Raw genomic sequence first — 18868 nt, 5'->3', positions numbered from 1 at the left:
TTATCCACTGTGCCACCTAGCCACCCCCTATTTTGTCCTTTTTTAGATATGTAATGTGAGATGTTGGTCTTTACCTAGTTTCTGCCATACTATTTTCTAGTTTTCCCAGAAGTTTTTGTCAAATAGTGAATTCTTACTCCAGGAGCTAGAGTCTTTGGGGCTATCAAACAGTAAATTGCTATAGTCATTTACTGCTGTGTCTTGTGTGCTTAACCTATTCAATTTATCCACCACTCTTTTTCTTAGCCTGTACAAAACTATTTTGATGATTGCCTTTTTCTAATATAACTTTAGATCTGGTACACTTAGGCTACCTTCCTTTGCATTTTTTTCATTAATTCACTTGATATTCTGCAAATTTTGTTTTTCCAGATGACTTTCTAAATAATTTTTCTAGCTATATAAAATAATTTTTGGGTAGTTAGATTGTTATGGCAGTGAATAAATGAATTTAGATAGTATTACTAACTTTATTAAGTTAGCTTGGCCTACCCATGAACAATTAGTATTTTTCAAATTGTTTAGATCTGATGTATTTGTGAGAAAAGTGTTTTGTAATTATGTTCATATAACGTCTGGATTTGTCTTGGCAGGTAGACTCCCAAATATTTTACCTTTTCTACAGATTTTTTTTGCAGGGCAATGGGGTTTAAGTGACTCTCTTAGGGTCACACAGCTATTAAGTGTCAAGTGTCTGAGTCTAGATTTGAACTCAGGTCCTGCTGAATCCAGGACCACTGCTTTATCCACTGTACCACCTAGCTGTACCCTCTACTATTATTTTTAATGGAATTTCTCTATCTCTTGTTGTTGAGATTTGTTGGTCATATATAGAAATGCTGATGATTTATGTAGGTTTATTTTATTTCCTGCAATTTTGCTAAAGTTGTCAATTGTTTCAAGTAGTTTTTAGTTGATTCTCTAGGATTCTCTGTTTTTGTTTTTTCCAGGTCAATGAGGGTAATGACTTGCCCAGTGTCACACAGCTAGGAAGTATCAAGTGTCTGAGGTTGTATTTGAACTCAGGTCTTCCTGAATCCAAGGCCAGTCCTTTATGCACTGTACCACCTAGCTGCCCCCTCTAGGATTCTCTAAGTAAACCATCATGTCATGTAGAAAGTGTGATAGTTTTCTTTCCTTCTTACCTATTCTAATTCCTTCAATTTCTTTTTTTTCTCTCATGCTAATGATATTGAATAATAGAGATCATAATGGGAATCCTTGCTTCACCCCTGATCTTATTGGAAATTGCTCTAACTTATTACCAATACATATAATACTTGGTTATGGTTTTAGATAGATACAGCTAATCATTTTAAGGAAAGCTCCATTTATTCATATACTCTCTATTGATTTTAGGAGGAATGGTTGCTATATTTTTTCAAAAGCTTTCTTTGCATCTATTGATGTCTAAGCTCTTTCCTTGATCATGGTTTTCAGGTAGGCCAATAATTTAAAAATTATCTCTCCTGGACCTGTTTCCTAGGTTAGCAGTTTTTCCCAGAAGATATTTCACATTGTCCTCTATTTTTTAATTCATTTGGATTTGCTTTATTGTGTCTTGGTTTCTCACAAAGGCACTAGTTTCCATTTGTTCAATTCTAATTCTTAGGCAATTATTTTTGTCAGAGAGCTTTTGTACCTCCTTTTCCATTTGGCCACTTTGGCTTTTCATGCTGTAGACTTTTTTCTCATGTTTTTCCTGCATCACCCTCATTTCTCTTTACATTTTTTTCCTCTACCTCTCTAACTTTATGTTAAAAATCCTTTTTGAGCACTTCTATGGCTTGAGACCAATTCATATTTTTCTTGGAAGCTTTAGATATAGGGGCCCTGACACTGACATCTCTCTCTGAGTGTTCCCCTTGATCTTCTTGTCACTAAAGAAACTTTCTATTTTCCTCATTTTTCTTTGATCATCTTGCCTTTCCTTTACTTGACTTTTAGCTCTTTAATGTGGGGCACTGTTTCCAGGCTGCACTACTCTAAGCTTCAGGAGGTCCCAGGTGGTATGATTTAAGAAGGAGCAGGTTCTTCACTCACTTGGCCTGTTCCCTGATTTATAGATGTCCCCAGATCAACTTGCTAATCAACCAGCTTTGTGTGTTGTGGTTGTCAGCTCTGACAAGACCATGCCCTTCCCCCACCTGGACCACTGCTCCTCAAGCCTACCTCTTGTTTCCCAGCAGGGGTGAAAAGCCCAAGTTCTGCCTCAGCACCAGCAGAGACCCCTGTAATCTCCCCTCTGCCAAGACCTCAGTCCTCTCACCAGACTGTGACCTTATTTCCAGACTACACTGGTGCTGCATCTGATTCAGAGGCTCTGGGGGACTCTTTCTCTGGCAAAGCCTTCCTGAGACTGGATCTGTGTTAGGGTTACTGTGGTGTTGGGCTCGACTCCTGTCTCAGCACAGCAGCTCCCTCCTTCTGACCTTCCAAGCTGTCCTTGGTTGGAAGATGATTTCAACACATTCTTCTGTGAGTTTTGCTGCTTCAGGAATGGTCCTATGGCATTATTTGGATGTTTTTTGGAGCAATCGTGTCATGAGTTTGATAGCTCACTGATTTTGCCCACCATCTTGGCTCTGCCCTGGAAATCCCCCATAGTCCTTTATTACATGAAATTTCTTCAGGGGCAGCTAGGTGGCACAGTGGATAAAGCATTGGCCCTGGATTCAGGAAGACCTGAGTTCAAATCTGGCCTCAGACACTTGACACTTACTAGCTGTGTGACCCTGTGCAAGTCACTTAACCCCCCATTGCCCCAGATAAAGAAAAGAAAAGAAATTTCTATTACATCAGAATGTAAAAAGGATGCATTTGCTGTTTCTACCTTTCTGCATTTGATTGTGCATTTTCTATGCCCAGATACATGGTAAATTTTTGTGTGTCAGGTATCACTGAGAAAAAAAAAAACTATATTCCTTTCTAGACCCATTCCATTTTCTCCAGAAATCTATCATATCTAATTTTTCTAAAATTTTATTCACCTCCTATACTTCTTTCTTATTTACTTTGGAGTTACATTTATCTAGTTCTAAAAGGGGGATTTTGAGGTCCCCTAAGAGTTTAGTTTTTTTGTTTTGTTTTTTTTTTTGCTAAATAGGAATTATTTATTAAGGCTTGTATTCTATTAAGGCTTGTATTCTCCTAGAGGAAAAAAGTTAATCTGATGTCCATTACTCAATATAGGCAGTAATAGTAGAGATAAGATTTATATGTTCTAAATACAAGTCTAAATGATATAGTTTAAACATTAAATCAGAGGGTCTTTTGGAGTAAATAGTTTTCAAAAGATATTTTCTTTCTAATATAGTAATGATCCTCTACAATAAACACATGCAGATTCAGTGGGCTAGAGAAACAGGCATGAGCACAATTTTCATGCTTAATTCCAACTCATTTGGTGGTGAGTTCTTCAATGGTTCCCTCATTCCACAAAAACATGACAGCAAATTTGAGTTTTTAAAAGTTTTTCTTTTACTCATCCAGCAGAAAAAAATTAGACATATACACAGTCAATTTTAAACATCATACTTTCTATCCTATTAGTTCCTACTTATTTAAGCTCAGCATTATTGGTATAAAAAACTTAAAATGGCATTAGGATTCTCAAATAAGGAATAGGGAAAAATTAAAAATATCTGCAGTAAACTAAGAACAACTGAAAGTTAAACCAGCATTAAGACACATTTCCAAAACTCCTGCATGTTGATAGCATCACATCATTATTTAGCTATATAAACAATAAAACACTTATGGCTGAAAGTAATATTCTCTGTAGGATCTGGTATAACGATTGTGCTCAAAAAGCTCTGGTTAGCAGAACTTGAAAGGGATTCTTTTGTTTGTGTTAAATCTAAACAATTTTCCACAGCATCTGAAAATTTAAAGTTTAATTTTTCCCCTTGAAGTAGAAAGTCCTATAGTTTTGCTGTCCATTTCTTCCTACAACTTGCTTAACTTCTCTACTAAGAACTTGGGTATTATACCACTTGGTAAATATATGTTTGGTATTGATATTACTTCATTGTGTAGTATAAGACATAAGGCAGCTAGATGGCTCAGTTGGGAGAGTACTCAGCCTAGAGTCAGGAACACTTGAGTTCAAATCTGACCTCAGACTAGTTGTGTGACCCTGGGCAAGTTACTTAACCCCCATTAGCCTCATTGCTGTTTATCCTTTCATTCCAAAAAAAAAAAAAGGACTAATTACATCAGAAAGGTGATATCTTGACATCTTGACTTGCAAGTGAATTGAATTTAAGTGAGGCAGGGTAGTGCAAAGTCACCAGTGTCACTATCTCCTCTGGAGCCATCTGGGTCCAGTGGCAAGATAAAGATTAGGACAACTGGACATGGCCCCAGATGCAACTTAAATCTAACTCACTTGCAAGTCAAGACATCACCTTCCTGATGTCATTGGTCCTCTTTGAGAATGAAGGACACACAGCAATCTGGGAATAATAGTAGCTGTCCCACTGGGGACCCAACTGGTCAGTTGCAAGTAGTTGCTTTGGATTTCCTTCCTTCCTTGTTTCCTTCCTTCCTTCCTCTCTGTCCTCCTTAACTGTCTTCCTTAATTCACTGGAGAAGGCAAACCACTCTAGTATCTTTGTCAAGAATCCCCCATGTGGGGTCACCAAAAATTAAGTATGACTCAACAATATTAGACATCTATTTTAAAATATGACTAATGAGGGAATTTGTTTTGCTTGACTATGTGTATTTGTTACAATGGATTAGTTTTTTTCTATATTTTCTTTTTTTTAATGATGTGGGGATGTAAGGGAGAGAAAATAGGCTGTGTCAAGTTAAAAAAAATTAATAAAAAGAAAAAATACATGAATTGTGAGGTGGGATGATTATTGGAAATTCTTCTTTTATAAATTATTTTTTCAATGCATGACAGGTTTAAATTTCTCCCACACAGCTACTTATGAACTAATATTCTTTCCATTTCTATAGCAAGTTATTTATTTTAATCAAATTAATTTTGAATAGTACTTAAGGAGGGTAACTCCCTGCTGCTTTTGTTTCAATTTTTAAAAAATGACTTTTCAATTCAACAAACATTAATTAATTGCCTCATATTACTCTCCATTGGAGTTCTAGCCCAACACCTTATCATGCCATGGAAACAGGCTTCTCAAAGGAATATGGCATATCAATAACTTCAATTAATTTTTGTTTAAAATATCACTGAATCTGCTGTAGAAATTATAATGACTCCTAGCATCATTGTACTCATGTAGATTATTTAACTACTGATATTTTTGGAAAGGAATTGAATAGAAAATATTTTATCACAATTAATTTTCTAGAGGAAACCCTTTTGAATTTAATTTTGGAGAGTTCCTATCACAACAAATAATTAAATTATGTAATGTATAAATTGACAATTTTATATCCAGTTATTTTCCTTTGCTCTCCCCATGACAAGTGTGTTATTTTTTCTTTTCCTTTTTTCCCCTGTTAGCTAAAACCTTTTATAAAATTCTTCTATTAAAAGCAAAATTAAAATCTTGATTTTCTTCTGCAGATTACTCCTGCGGCAATCTTCATTAGAAGATTTTCATAGTGGCTATTCCAATAGCATTAATTTAAGCAGCATGACATTTAGCCCTTTTAAAATTAGGGAAGCTAAATTCCTTCCCTAAGGATACAGAAAGTTAGTGATAGAATATCCCTGACTTTGAGTTTCCAGTCAGTTGTTTAATCACTCAGCCATGTCACCTCCCACACCCCCTAGTGTGCTACATTAATGCTTTCTAAATGGCCACTTAGCAAGCATAAGAAGGAGAGAAAATATCAGGCATGAGATTGATGCTCATCTCCTTTCATTTACAAATCAGTTCTGCAACTAACTTTGAGTATAGAGAATTTTTATCAAAATAAATCTATTCAGGGTCTCATTAAGTTGGGTTTTTTTTTGGAGCAAGGTTTTTTTTTTTAAATCTTCTACAAAATCCATAAATTGTCTCTCTTAAAAAAGCTTCTCTTTGTCCCATCACTGAATACAATGCTTTAAAATCTATACCTCAAATTTATTCTAGTTGTTCAATGCCATGTGGCCTACAGTTGCATTTTTCTCATGGGTAACACTGAAATTTTGAGTTCCACATCATAGTCTGACCTGATCTGGTTTTTAGGCCTCCTTAAATAGAGTTTGTATGCAAGACAAAACAGTACCACCTTGGGATCTATTTTTTCTACTCAGTTAAGATTTCCCTTTACTTTCCTTGCTAAGTCAAAACAGAAATGAATTTTTTTTCTCTCTGTTAAACAGCTGCAACTTTTCCCACAAATGACAGGATTTCTGCTACATTGATTATCAAGTGGTTCTGAAGTTTTGCCTGTTATGATATATTTTATTTTATTTTATTTTGTGGAGCAATGAGATTTAAGTTACTTGCCCAGGGTCACACAGTTAGTGTCAAGTGTCTGAGACTGGATTTGAACTCAGGTGCTCCTGAATCCAGGGCCAGTACTTTATCCATTGTGCCTCCCAGCTGCCCCTTGTTAGGATATATTTTAAACACTTAACGATTCCTACCTTAACTATAATATTTGTTCTTTATAGATATTTGGAAGGACCATTTTTTCCTTAAAAAAAGAATCACATTACACAACTTTTAAAAACAAAGAAACAACAACAAAACATATATTAATCATTTACTATTTGTTCAACACTGTTGTAAGTGCTGGGCTATAATACAACGCGAAATCCAAGACAGTTCTGGCTTCCCAAAGAGGTTGCATTGGAGAGACTATACAAAAAGGAGAGTAGCCCAGAAGGCTATAGAAATAGTGGTGCCATAGTGGAGCAGATTTTATCCCCCTTTCCCCACCTCCCACTTAATCTAGGAAAAATTTCATATGAAAAGTTATTTGATCCTAGTTCGTGGTTCCATAACTGCAGGGGAATGGGATTGGGGGTTGAGGAGAAGGAAAGGCCACTCTTGTCTGGATCAAGGAATAGGAGAAGAGATGGCTGGGGGTTAGAAGGTAAAGTGAAACATGATGGTTAGGACTTTATTGAAATAGTTATCCTTGGGAGGCTGTCATCAATCAGCAAAGCAGGGGACCAAGGAAGGGTCCATGTAGAAGAAATTCCAAAGTGGCAAGACAATTATTAATGTCTTTTTATTTGATATCATAGTAATTTATTGAAGCTCCAACCCTTTTCCCTGGCATAAACCCTGAAGAACTTTCTCTTCTAACAATTACAATCACAATCAGTCAAGAAACACTAACAAGATGCAGTAGTGACTTTTAATATTGCATGATGCTTTTGCCCCTCCCCACCCCGCCCCAATCCATAGTCTACACATGTACACTATGAGGACTGGAGAAGTCCTTAAATTTTCCAATAGATAATACTTTGGGGCAAATATCCTAGGCAACTTCTTACTATCCCATATGCAGCTGTACCCTCAGCACCATTTACATATCCAAAATAATCATTTTAAATGATCAGTTCTTAACCAAGGAGCTATTCTGATTGGTGAGTCAGTCAGCTCAAACTCATTTTCCCACAGGCTACTAGAACAGTTTTCTAGTTATTTATTCCTGCTAGTGTGTGTGTGTGTGTGTGTGTGTGTGTGTGTCTATCTGTTTTTCTGTCTGTCAGTTTGCCCATCTGGATGTGTTTATCCCTTCTTCTACCTCTTGCTTTTAGACTTGTACTTATATTAGGCCTATTGTTTATTCTAGAAATGTCATATTAATTGTTTTTTTTTTACCCACCACTCTTGTGACTTCCCAGATCAAAATATCTTTCTTTGTTCACCACATTTTTTACATGTGTTATCTCTCTCTGTCTCTCTGTGGAATATAAGCTCCTTGAGGTCAGGGACAGTATCACTTATGTGTTTGTGTAGACAAAAACTAACAAATGCTTTTCATTCCTCTGCTATCTTAAAAAATAGCACACACATACACATAATATTCTATGACATAGATAGCATATTTTATTTATCTATTCCCCAAATATATGAGAGAACAAGCTCAATAGTGCAACTACTAATGGAAATGTGAATTTGTCAAACAATTCTGAAAAGCAATTTGGAACTAAATACTTAAAACACCAATGATACACTTCTAGGAAAAGAAGATGTAGAAAGATAAAAACGGGGAAAATAACTTAAATTCAGATATATGTTATATATTATAGCAATGTTTGTATACAAAGTACATGTAATTTTAATATATAGATGTATGTATGTATGTGTATACTTATATACATTTAATAATTCATTGTGATATAAGATACTTGATTTTTATAAAGTGATTTTGTGTTAATTGGGAATTGGCTGAACAAACTGTGCTATATGAACGTAATATTACACCATATGAAATAAAGGATGAAAATGACATATTCAAGGAAACATGGAATGATTTGGATGAATTTATAGAAAGTAATCAAAAACAGTGATCATAGATACCTTCATAAATAAAAAAAAGCAACTGAAAAGTTTAGGAACTCTAATGTCTGTAATTATCACTCACAATTCAAGAAAATTAATGATGAAACATGTTTCACAATTCTAGAAGATGATGTCTCATGTTCCATGCCTCATGGCAGAAAGGTGATGGGTTAAAGGTATAGAATCACACACATTTTCAGAGATGACCTAATGTGTGAATTCTTTTTTGTTTGATTATATTTGTTACCAAAAAAGGAGACTTTTTTTTTGGGGGGGGGGATATGTTGGAGGGAAGTTTGTAGGTGGGATAAGAGGATAGTGACAGTAAATGGAAAAAAAAGGGTGTCAATGAAATCATACCTATAACATACACACATACATATACATTCATAAGTATGTAAAATTCCAGAGGAGAGCCAAAGGGGACACAGACAAGCAGAGCAGTTTTGGTAGTACTACATTAAATTTTAATACATTTTGCAATATTTTTTGTTTTTATATCACCTACATGTCCCCCCATGAGTCTTAGTTTTCTCCTCTCAGAGAACCATGCCTTTTAACAACAATATATTTTTTATTAAACAAGGAAGTGAAGCAGAAAAAAAAATCAGAAATACAAATCAACACACCTAAAATATTTGATATTTATTATTTTCTAGACTCATGGGTCCTAGGATATGTTTTCTCATATCTCTTCTTAGGGGCCAAGCTTGGTCTTTATAATTTATTAACACTCAGTTTACATCATTTTGTGGTTTAATCATTTATTCCATTTAAATTTGTTGTGTATATAGTTTTCCAAGTTCTGCTTACTCTGCATCAATTAATATGACTTTCTGTGCTTCTCTGTCTTCATCATTTTTGTTGTTTCTTACAGCACAGTAATAATATTGCATGACATTCATGTACCATGATTTGTTTAGTCATTATACAGTTGATGGGCCTCTACTTCCTTCCTAGAAGTTCCCTTCCAGTTCTTTGCTACCATAAAAAAGTGCTGCTAGATATTGGTATTCCTAGAGTCATTCTTTTTATTATTGGCTTCTTCAGGGTATATGCTTAGCAGTAGACTCTCTAGAGTAAAGGGTAGGGACATTTTAGTACCTTTATTTGCATAATTTTAAATGGCTTTCCAGAATGGATATAGCAATTCATTGCTCTATTGAGAATGCATTAGTGTACCATTTCACGATGCTAATCAAGAGCTATTCTTGCCATTTTTACCATTTTTCTGGGTATATAACATGATAAACATATACTTTTAAAAAGACAGATATGATAGATAGTCCTAGTTAGATAGAAAATATAGTTTTCTATCCTATTTTTATGTGAAAATATTCGTTTTTATGTTCATTTATAATAAAAACCAGGAAAAATATTTTTAAAGTGTTGCTCCTAAGAGTTTGGTAAATATAATCATTTATTTCAGTCTTTGACCTCCTTCTGACATATGCACAATAGTGGTATAAATATATCTGAGTCACTTTTTCAAGTAATTTTTTTATCTGATAGGTCAAAAATTACTATGATTTAAATGAATTCAAATAATAGTTTTCTTTTATTTGAGAAGCTTGGATGAGGAATATTTTGGAAAACAAAAACAATCAGAACAGAGGCTACATTTTTATGTTATCTCCTTGATTCGAAACCTGCTCCTGCTGATACAAGGTAGACTAGTTCCTTTGACCTTTTTCAGTAAAGTCTTAATCATCCCCAAACTCAGTAATCATCCTTACAATTCATTTCACATTTTGAGAAACATAATGACTATTTTGTTTAGAGCATTGTCCAAGACAACATAGAAACTGGAAAAATTTTTCCTTGTGTCTTACCAACCCCTTGCCCCTTAAAACCAGATGTTCTTTAAGGTTCAGTGCTTAGTCCTTTTGTTATTGTTCATGTTCTCACCTGTGATCTTATCCACTCCCATAGCTTCATTTATATATTTTTACAGTGGAGTCCCCAATTCATTCCTTCACCCCCATTTTCTCCCCAGAAATTTAGCCCCATTTCCCCACTTGTTTGCTAGATATTTTCCCCTGGATATCCTAAGTGATACCTTACCCTTAACATATCAGAAAAATGATCTCATCATCTCCTAGCAAAAATTTGTCAGTCCTATATTTTGATGGCACCACAGTGCTTCCAGTTAGACAATTGACAGAGTAATCTGCGACTTTTCCCTCTTCTTCAAGTCAAATCGCTTTCCAGTTCTGTCAGTTCTCTCTCTTCATATCTCCTTATATAGCAAGTTCTCCATTTCAGGTCTTCTCAGCTGTTGTTATAATTGTCTTTTAACTATTTTTCATGATTCTACAACTTTCACACTGTTGCTCGATTCAGTTTTCTAATTTACTGTTCTAATCATGTCACTCCTATATGCCTAAAACTTTAGAAACTCCAAATCATCTACAAATAAAATGTACAATCTTACTTCTAGCTTTCAAGACACTTTTCTTACATAGGCTGGTATTGTCAACAGTTGAATTATCCTCATTAGTCACCAGAGGGAAGTTTTCTGCAAGTTCTTTGACTGCTCTTCCCCTTCCCTTCATTTGTCCCAGGGAAAAGTGGATGGAAGTATTGGGGTTTGGAACCACTTCAATGAAGTGATATGTCTTTTCATTCACTTCTACTCCAATATGCACTGCAAATCCTACCAGTCCCTGCATTGCTTCCACTGGTCTAGAGGATCTAACCTTTTCATCTTTCACTACTCTTCTTTCTTCTTCTGGAGAGAAGGTATGGGAAAGGAAGTACTAAATATTCACTCACTTCCCCCCCCTGCAATTTCTTTGTGATTTCTTTCTACCTCTCCTTGGTTGGAAGTTCATGGTTCTCAACCTAGACTTAGTGTTACAACTGGATTTGGTCACACACATTATTTAGTACGATTGTGGCCCAGAAAATTTAAAACTTACCTAAAGTCCTACAAACAGTGTTATTGTTGGTATTAGATTGTAAAGCAATGAGCAATAATGAAATGTGGTGGTACAAGAACCAGGAGAAAGCATATTTTTGAAGTTCTAGTGAACATCTAATCCTATGAAGAGATATAAGATCATTGAGTGAGCTGGTTGCATTAGCTGAACATTTTACCCCTTGAAGAGAAAATTCATATTCACGCAAAATTTAGCTTTCAAATAAACGCTTTCCTTTCACCAACTTATTTAAAATCTACACCAATAACAATAAAAACAGAAGCAGTAGCAGCAGCAAATGCAACAGCAACAGTAACAGCAACAGCAATAGCAACAACAACTGATTTCTTCTCCTCTCCCCAGAGACATAATTAGGATGGGGTAATGGGGGATTTCCCCCAAGACTCCAGAATGGATGAGGTAATGGCATCATTTCAATTCTTGTGATCTTGAGCAAGTTACTTTATTTCTCTGACCCTCAGTTTCTTCATTTGTAAAATGAGAGGTTGTATTCAATAGACTCAAGGTTTCTTTCAGGTCTAAATCTATCATCTTATGATCTGTAAGTGGGTAGAAAAATTAACCTTTGCTTCTAGAAAAGGGAAGAACTGAACCTGTGATTTCATTGGAATAAGCAAATAATAGTGATGCAACTTCCTCTAGTAAATTGTATCTGTACCTGCTATGCAACTTACTGTATTAGAGAGTTGATGAAGACTTTTGTTTTTTGTTTTTCATTTTTTTAGTGAGGCAATTGGGGTTAAGTGACTTGCCCAGGGTCACACAGCTAGTAAGTTTTATGTGTCTGAGGCTGGATTTGAACTCAGGTACTCCTGGCTCCAGGGCCGGTGCTCTATCCACTGCGCCACCTAGCTGCCCCGAAGACTTTTAATAGTCAGATGATTTACCCCCACAATACATATATAGAATGAGTGAACAGAAGCACTGAACCCAGCTCTTTCTGAATCTGAGGACAGTCTTCTATTCATTATACAACAGTCTCTGGGAAGCAAGAATAATTACTTAGAAATTATAATCTACCAATGATATACTTCATTTCCCTAGTGGCTATGCCCCAGATGAATCTGCTCTGGCCTGGCCTCTGATCCCATATCCAGAGGCTACCCTAGCAGTGACCTCACAGTTTCCAATATTATCTGTCTCTTTCTACCCATGTTTGGTGGGAAATAGTTCTGATCTTTCCCAAAGCATCATCCTTCCTGCCACATAAGATGTCTTCAAAAGTTGATACACAGGCAGTTTATATGCTGCTTGCCCTGCTACCCACATTGTTACTTAGGACTTTTGCCTCTGACTCGCTTCTTACAAACAGTTTGCCACAAAGTGACTTTATCACACAATATACATTATAATTCCATAGTTAAGCTCTTTGTTCTGTTTTATCTGAATGGTGCTTCAGATTGCCAACAGCTCTATAACTTTGAATAAGTTATTATACCTTAGTAAATAGAAAGAAGAATCCCAAAGATTAATGAAAGGTGTTTAAGGGTGTTAGTGAATCAGAACCAAGATGCTTACATAATTCCTTCTGCCCTTTATAACAATGAATGATATGAGAGAAACAAGGGAATCTGTGTAAGGAAATAAAGAACACACACACACAAACACAATATCTACAAATCCTATTAGTTTTTTCAGTGTCTTAATGTAAGAAATGAGCCCAGATCTATAAAGAATTCAACTAAGAAATTCAGTCTATTTATTTAGCAAAGATGAACGTGTTAATGAATCGTATTGCATGGGTGCACTGTCTTCCATGGATGGTTAGAATTTGGGCTTGCATGACTAAGAGTGATAAATGAGCTCTAGGTACAAGATAATTCTTAGGCTATGAAAGTCATTAGAACCCATGTATTAGTTTGACAAAATTTAATCTATCTCTATTTTTTTTCAAGTAAATGTTAAGTACGAAATGAAAATCACGCCTATAGGAAAACAAAATTGAGCACATTTTCCCTAAACAAAGATAATGAATTAGTGCATTTAGCTTGGCTCCATTGCAGTTATGCTATTTACATATATATATATATATATATATATATATATTTAACTATTTCTGTGATTTCTTATGGCATATATTTTCCTTACTGTATCGTAATATAAGGATCTATTCACTATTATTTTTTCCAATGTCATTAATAATTTAAATAGTCATTCTTTCTCAATGGGAATATTATTTTGATGTTTCATTGGCACATAGAGGTAAAATCTGGTTCTTAAAAATTATGCTAGAGATATACTACATCTAACAACTGCATGACAGTTCCCTACAAACAGTAACCCTGAGGGCTCAAAGAGTTGATGCTTGGAGACTGGATGCTATTAAGAGTCTGGGAATGAGAATGATGGAATAACTGGACCCTGGAGGCTGTGCCTATTCTTTCATGGTCCTACAGTACTTAAATAATATTGGAGAATAGCCTCAATATTGGTATTGGGAAAACATACCTTGAAGGACTGTAGAAGGAGGTTTGTTGTGGGTGTTATTGATAGACCCACAGTCATCCCTTGTAACAAAAATTTTAGAAGAGAAAGTTATTCAGAATAGAGAATAAGAGTAAATTCAAGAAGAGCAAAGAGAATTTTAGAGAATCACCATGTATGTAGGAGTGTCAGGACCTGGAGCCTAATCAACAAGAAAAGGAATGAGCATGGCACCTCTGGTACAGTTTGCCAAGATGGAAAGCTTGTGAATAGTTCTGGGCTGTGTCTTCTTTACTAACAGGAGCCTACATAATTCTAGAAAAGGTTATCACACACAGTCTCAGGAGTAGTTGATAAAGACTTTTGATGCAATGACCTTTCAACACAAATATAAATATAAATTTATACAAATATTAAAAAAAATATAAAATGGCCTTCCCTTTTGTGAGTACTCTTAGAGCACATAGCTCTAAGAACCACAAATTCTAAACCATGTATAAACATGATTTTAAATATTAATACTATGTAGGAGAATTCTGCATTTTTGATATAAATGGAGGAGACAATGTACAGAAAACTATGTACAAAAACAATATATGCAGTATAAATCAGAGATGATCTCAGAGAGAAGGTCTTAAGATTAAAGAGGATCAGGAAAAGCTTCTTTATTGAAGATGGAACTTTATCTCAGCCTTGAAGTAAGGCAGGAAACTCAGGAGTCAGAGATGAGGAGAGAAATTTCCAGTCATGGAGGATTAACTGTGAAAATGCCCTGAGTCTGGAGATGAAGATCAGTGTGAAGACCAGCAAAGGGCTGAATTATCCTCACTAGTCATCAAAGGGGATTTGCCTCCAAGTTCTTAGACTGCTTTTCCCCTTGATGTTAGTGGTAATAGGAAGCCACTGGAGTTTATTGAAAGGAAATGGAGGTGTATGTGTGACATGGTCACAAGAAAATGCTTGTGAACTTTTCAATCAATATAAACTTTTTAAAAAACATTATGTAATGGAAGCTATAAACTGATTTATTGACCCTTGACCAGGTGAGCCCAGTGTTAGGACGATTTCCTGAGAATATTATTGAAAAGGGTGGAGGGTAGGGGAGGGCTACATCAATCTTAGTAAAATATTTAAATTAGCATAATTCATAATAGCAAAAAAATCCCAGTAACAATTCATATTTCCAACATGATAAATGGATGAGGAAACTGTGTTATGCGAACATAAAAAACTTTCTTTGTCAATAAAAATGACTAATCTGAAGAATGTTACAAGAAACGGTATCTGAGGTTGAGAGGAAAGTGTCTTCAGAATTGAATATTGTGTAGAAACAAGAGTAATCAATTTAAAAACCAAGCTATTGCATGCATTAACATTGCTCTCACCCCCACCTAAGTTTAAATCCCCTTGTTTCCCAGAAGCTTCTTCTCTAGAGGAAACTACAGGAAGCTGAAAAACTTTCTATTGATATTTGCTGAACAATAGAGTGTTGGAATAGGCTCTGAGTGATTTTCTATTTGTTTATTTTTTTGTTGTTTGTTTGTTTTTTATGTAGGGGGACTAAGACCCAGGACAAAGAACATCCACTGGATACACACTCATCCAGTGTCCCAACACCCCTCCCCCACCAGTGGGGCTTCAAACAGCCACCATCTCACATGCTCATTCCTTGTCTTGTTGATTAGGCTCCAGGTCCTGGCATTCCTACATATATGCCGATTCTCTAAAATTCTCTTTGGTCGTCTTGCATCTACTCTGAGTCACTACTCTGAATATCAGTCTCTTTTAAAATTTTTGTTAAAAGGGATGATATTGGTTTTATCAATAACTCACAGAATAAATTTCTTTCTACAGTCCTTCAAGGTATTTTCTCCCACTATTTAATACCAATATTGAGGCTATGCTCCAATACTATTTAAGTACTGTAGGACCACAAAAGAATAGGCACAACCTCAAGGGTCCAGTTGTTCCACCATTCTCATTCCCAGACTCTAATAGCATCCCCTCTCCAAGCATCAACTCTTTGAGTCCTACAGGGTACAGTTTGTAGGGGACTGTCATGCTGCTGTTAGACTATATAGGGAAAAATGTTGTCAGACTTGTTTGGTATATTCTCTAACACTTCCTGCTAATGGAAACTATAATCCATGCAGATTCATTTGCTACCTTGAGCCATATTCAACCAGAAAGCAAATCCTTTAATTTGTTTCAGATATTATTGCTTATATCCAAACAATCAACATGTTGGAAGCAGTGTCGTATAATAGCATGCTGCAGTCAGGAAGACCTGTGGTCAAATCATTCTTCAGATGTGCTACTTGTGTAAACTTTACTGGGTCTTAGTTTCCTCATTTGTGAAATAAAGGAATTAGACTTATTAACCTACAAGGCTTCTTCCAGCTTAAAAAAGAAATTATTCTCTCTAATTTTGTTTTTCCATTCTGGAGATACCCCTGCCATGAGATCTGCCCTTCTCTTTGCCACCATTTCATGAGTAGCCCCAAACATACTCACTTTAGTCATAGTTAAATTCACCAACTACCTCCTCTGCTTTCCAAATATCCTTTACATGTTACCAGCCTCTATTAGATGTTAAGCTTCTCGTAGGTAGGGACCATTGTGTTTTCTTTTATCCCCAGAGCTTGCTGCAAGTCCCTGTAACACAGCAAGAAATTAATTAGCATTCTGTTTGCTGTCTTGTGACTATCTACCTATTTATGATTGTATACTCTGTTACATTCTCAAGGAATTCTAAAAGATTATAGCTCTTTCAACATTTGAAAATGAAATGCTTTAAAAGGATCTCCTAAAAAAAAAAAGATTATAGCTCTTGATGTTTTCTTGTCTTCATTGTGAGGTGTAACCAGAAAAGGTCTATTGTCCCTTCACTGTTCTACACTAAGGTGGCACAACATAAATTCTCCAGCAGAGAATAGGGACTATGGGGACTCAGGGTTGACTTTGTAAATTAAGTATATGTTGCTATTCTAGTATTCTTGCTAATAATCATTATTTTTAAAATTGGTTTTTAAATTGATAACTTCTTTTTCCTACACCATACTCAATTCTGAACATACTTCCCTCTCAAACTCAGCTACCATTTCTTGTAACAAAAATTTTAAGAGGAAAAAAAGGAACTTTTCCCAAAAAAGCATCATGTTGAAAAATGACTAATGTCTCCCTTCCCGACCTCAGGTGATAGAATATTCATCAAGGATATTAGATTCAACAGAAAGTTGTAGTTTTAGAATGATGAATATTGGCATAGATGCTGTTGAAGCTAAAAATCAGGTAGAATTGTAAGAAAACGCATGGCCTATTAATAAGGTGTTGCAACTCCAGAAAGTACTTGCAGTTCTTTCTGCACATGTAAATGCAAAGAAGAAAGTCTGAAAGTGAAATTAGAAAAACAAGTTCTTAATATATAGAAAATGGTATATCTTCTTGTAGTGTTTTCCAGACAACTGATAAAAAATTTAAAAAAATTAGATAAAATAAGGAGCCTGTCACTATTATACTTTATAGTTACTGCTGCATTTGTTTTTCTCCTTTTCATTCTGCATAGGCTTCACAAGTTAAAAACCATAATTTAAGGCCTGATTGAATATTTTTGAAGATTAAAGCAGACAGAGATTGACTTAAGAACACTGGCATTATAATTGGAGGTATCAAAGAGTTTAGGTATTATAATAGCTTTTGAAAATGTGCAAATATAGAAATTTTGTCAATAGGATCACATATATTTGTTTCAAAAACCTGAATATGGATATTTTCTCAATACTGGATATTTAGGTTAATCTAAAAGTTGATTAATGACAGCATCTCTTAAATCTGACAGGAAACAAAAATTACTTCTACTGTGTAAAAGAGTGACCCAAATTATATTCTAAATGTTTATCTAACTGGCCAATTGCCTTATGTCTATTTTCTTTATCTCTTGTTTTATCTCTTATTTTCTCATTACCAGCTAACCTAAGTTATGGCCATTCACCTATTAACCATATTTGTATATAAGAAACCATACTTCCCCTTTTAAATGTAATTAAAATAGAAACTCTTCTTTTCTAGAACATCTAAAATGCTATAATTAGTTAGACTTGTTGAGTGAGACTTGTTGACTTGTCCCTAACAAACTAAAAAGACAAATGGTGTAAAAAATTAAGATTACTTTTAGGAAACTTTACTTTGTTGTTGTTGTTGTTTTGCAGGGCAATGAGGGTTAAATGACTTGCCCAGGGTCACACAGCTAGTAAGTGTCAAGTGTTTGAGGTCAGATTTGAACTCAGGTCCTCCTGAATGCAGGGCCTGTGCTTTATTCACTCTGCCACCTAGGTGCCCCTCAGGAACCTTTCCTTTTAATGAAAAATTAATGCATTTTCAGTATAGGAATATAGTTCATAAAGGTAAGTATAAATTACATCTCAAAAAATGTGTGGCGTATAAAATTATATGTGTTCCCCTTATTTCTGTCCCAAGTTTGGGAAAATTAGCCGGGGTTTCTAATATAGTTGTTACTTTTAAATTAGAAGCTTTAACACTAGTTTTGCGCATTAAGCATTTATTAAAGTATATTAAGTATTAGTAAAAAGAGAAACAACAACTTGATCAGAATGTTCAGAAAAGACCTATTTAACCTAGAGGAAAAATAGAGCTCAGCCTGGCCTTTTGCCTAGAGGAAAATTAGAGCTCAGCCTGGCCTGCTTATTCCTCTAAGTCCTCTGCCACCAGGAGTACCTCAGAGAGCCTAACTTAGAGTAACTCCATGTGGAAGCTTTATATGGGTCTGGAGGAGAGGCAGTCCTTACGCACTACTTCAAGCTAATTGGCTAGCATCAGCCAAATCTATTGGTTCACAGGACTTGAAGGTGGTCCCATGTTGATGTCAGAATCCATACCCTCTGAGATCACACCCTCTTAAAAGTCAGGCAGGTGTGGTTTTAATTGAATTAACTTTAACTTAATTCATCAAAGTCAGTCAATCCAATCAATCTTAAATCAATCAATCCCCTTGAAGAGGGCCTTTGGGTGTTCCCAAAACCCTATTATTTTCTCACACATGTAAACAACTAAAAA

The 18868-nt window shown here is 35.3% G+C and overlaps 1 pseudogene; it reads left to right on the top strand.

The window, feature by feature from the left end:
- Nucleotides 1–17044: 17044 nt before the first annotated feature.
- Nucleotides 17045–17288, top strand: LOC122747487 (annotated as a pseudogene).
- The last annotated feature ends 1580 nt before the right edge of the window (nucleotides 17289–18868 follow it).

Source organism: Dromiciops gliroides, chromosome 3, assembly GCF_019393635.1.
Source record: "Dromiciops gliroides isolate mDroGli1 chromosome 3, mDroGli1.pri, whole genome shotgun sequence".
Classification (NCBI taxonomy): domain Eukaryota; kingdom Metazoa; phylum Chordata; class Mammalia; order Microbiotheria; family Microbiotheriidae; genus Dromiciops; species Dromiciops gliroides.
This window is presented reverse-complemented; position numbering and strand designations above follow the sequence as displayed.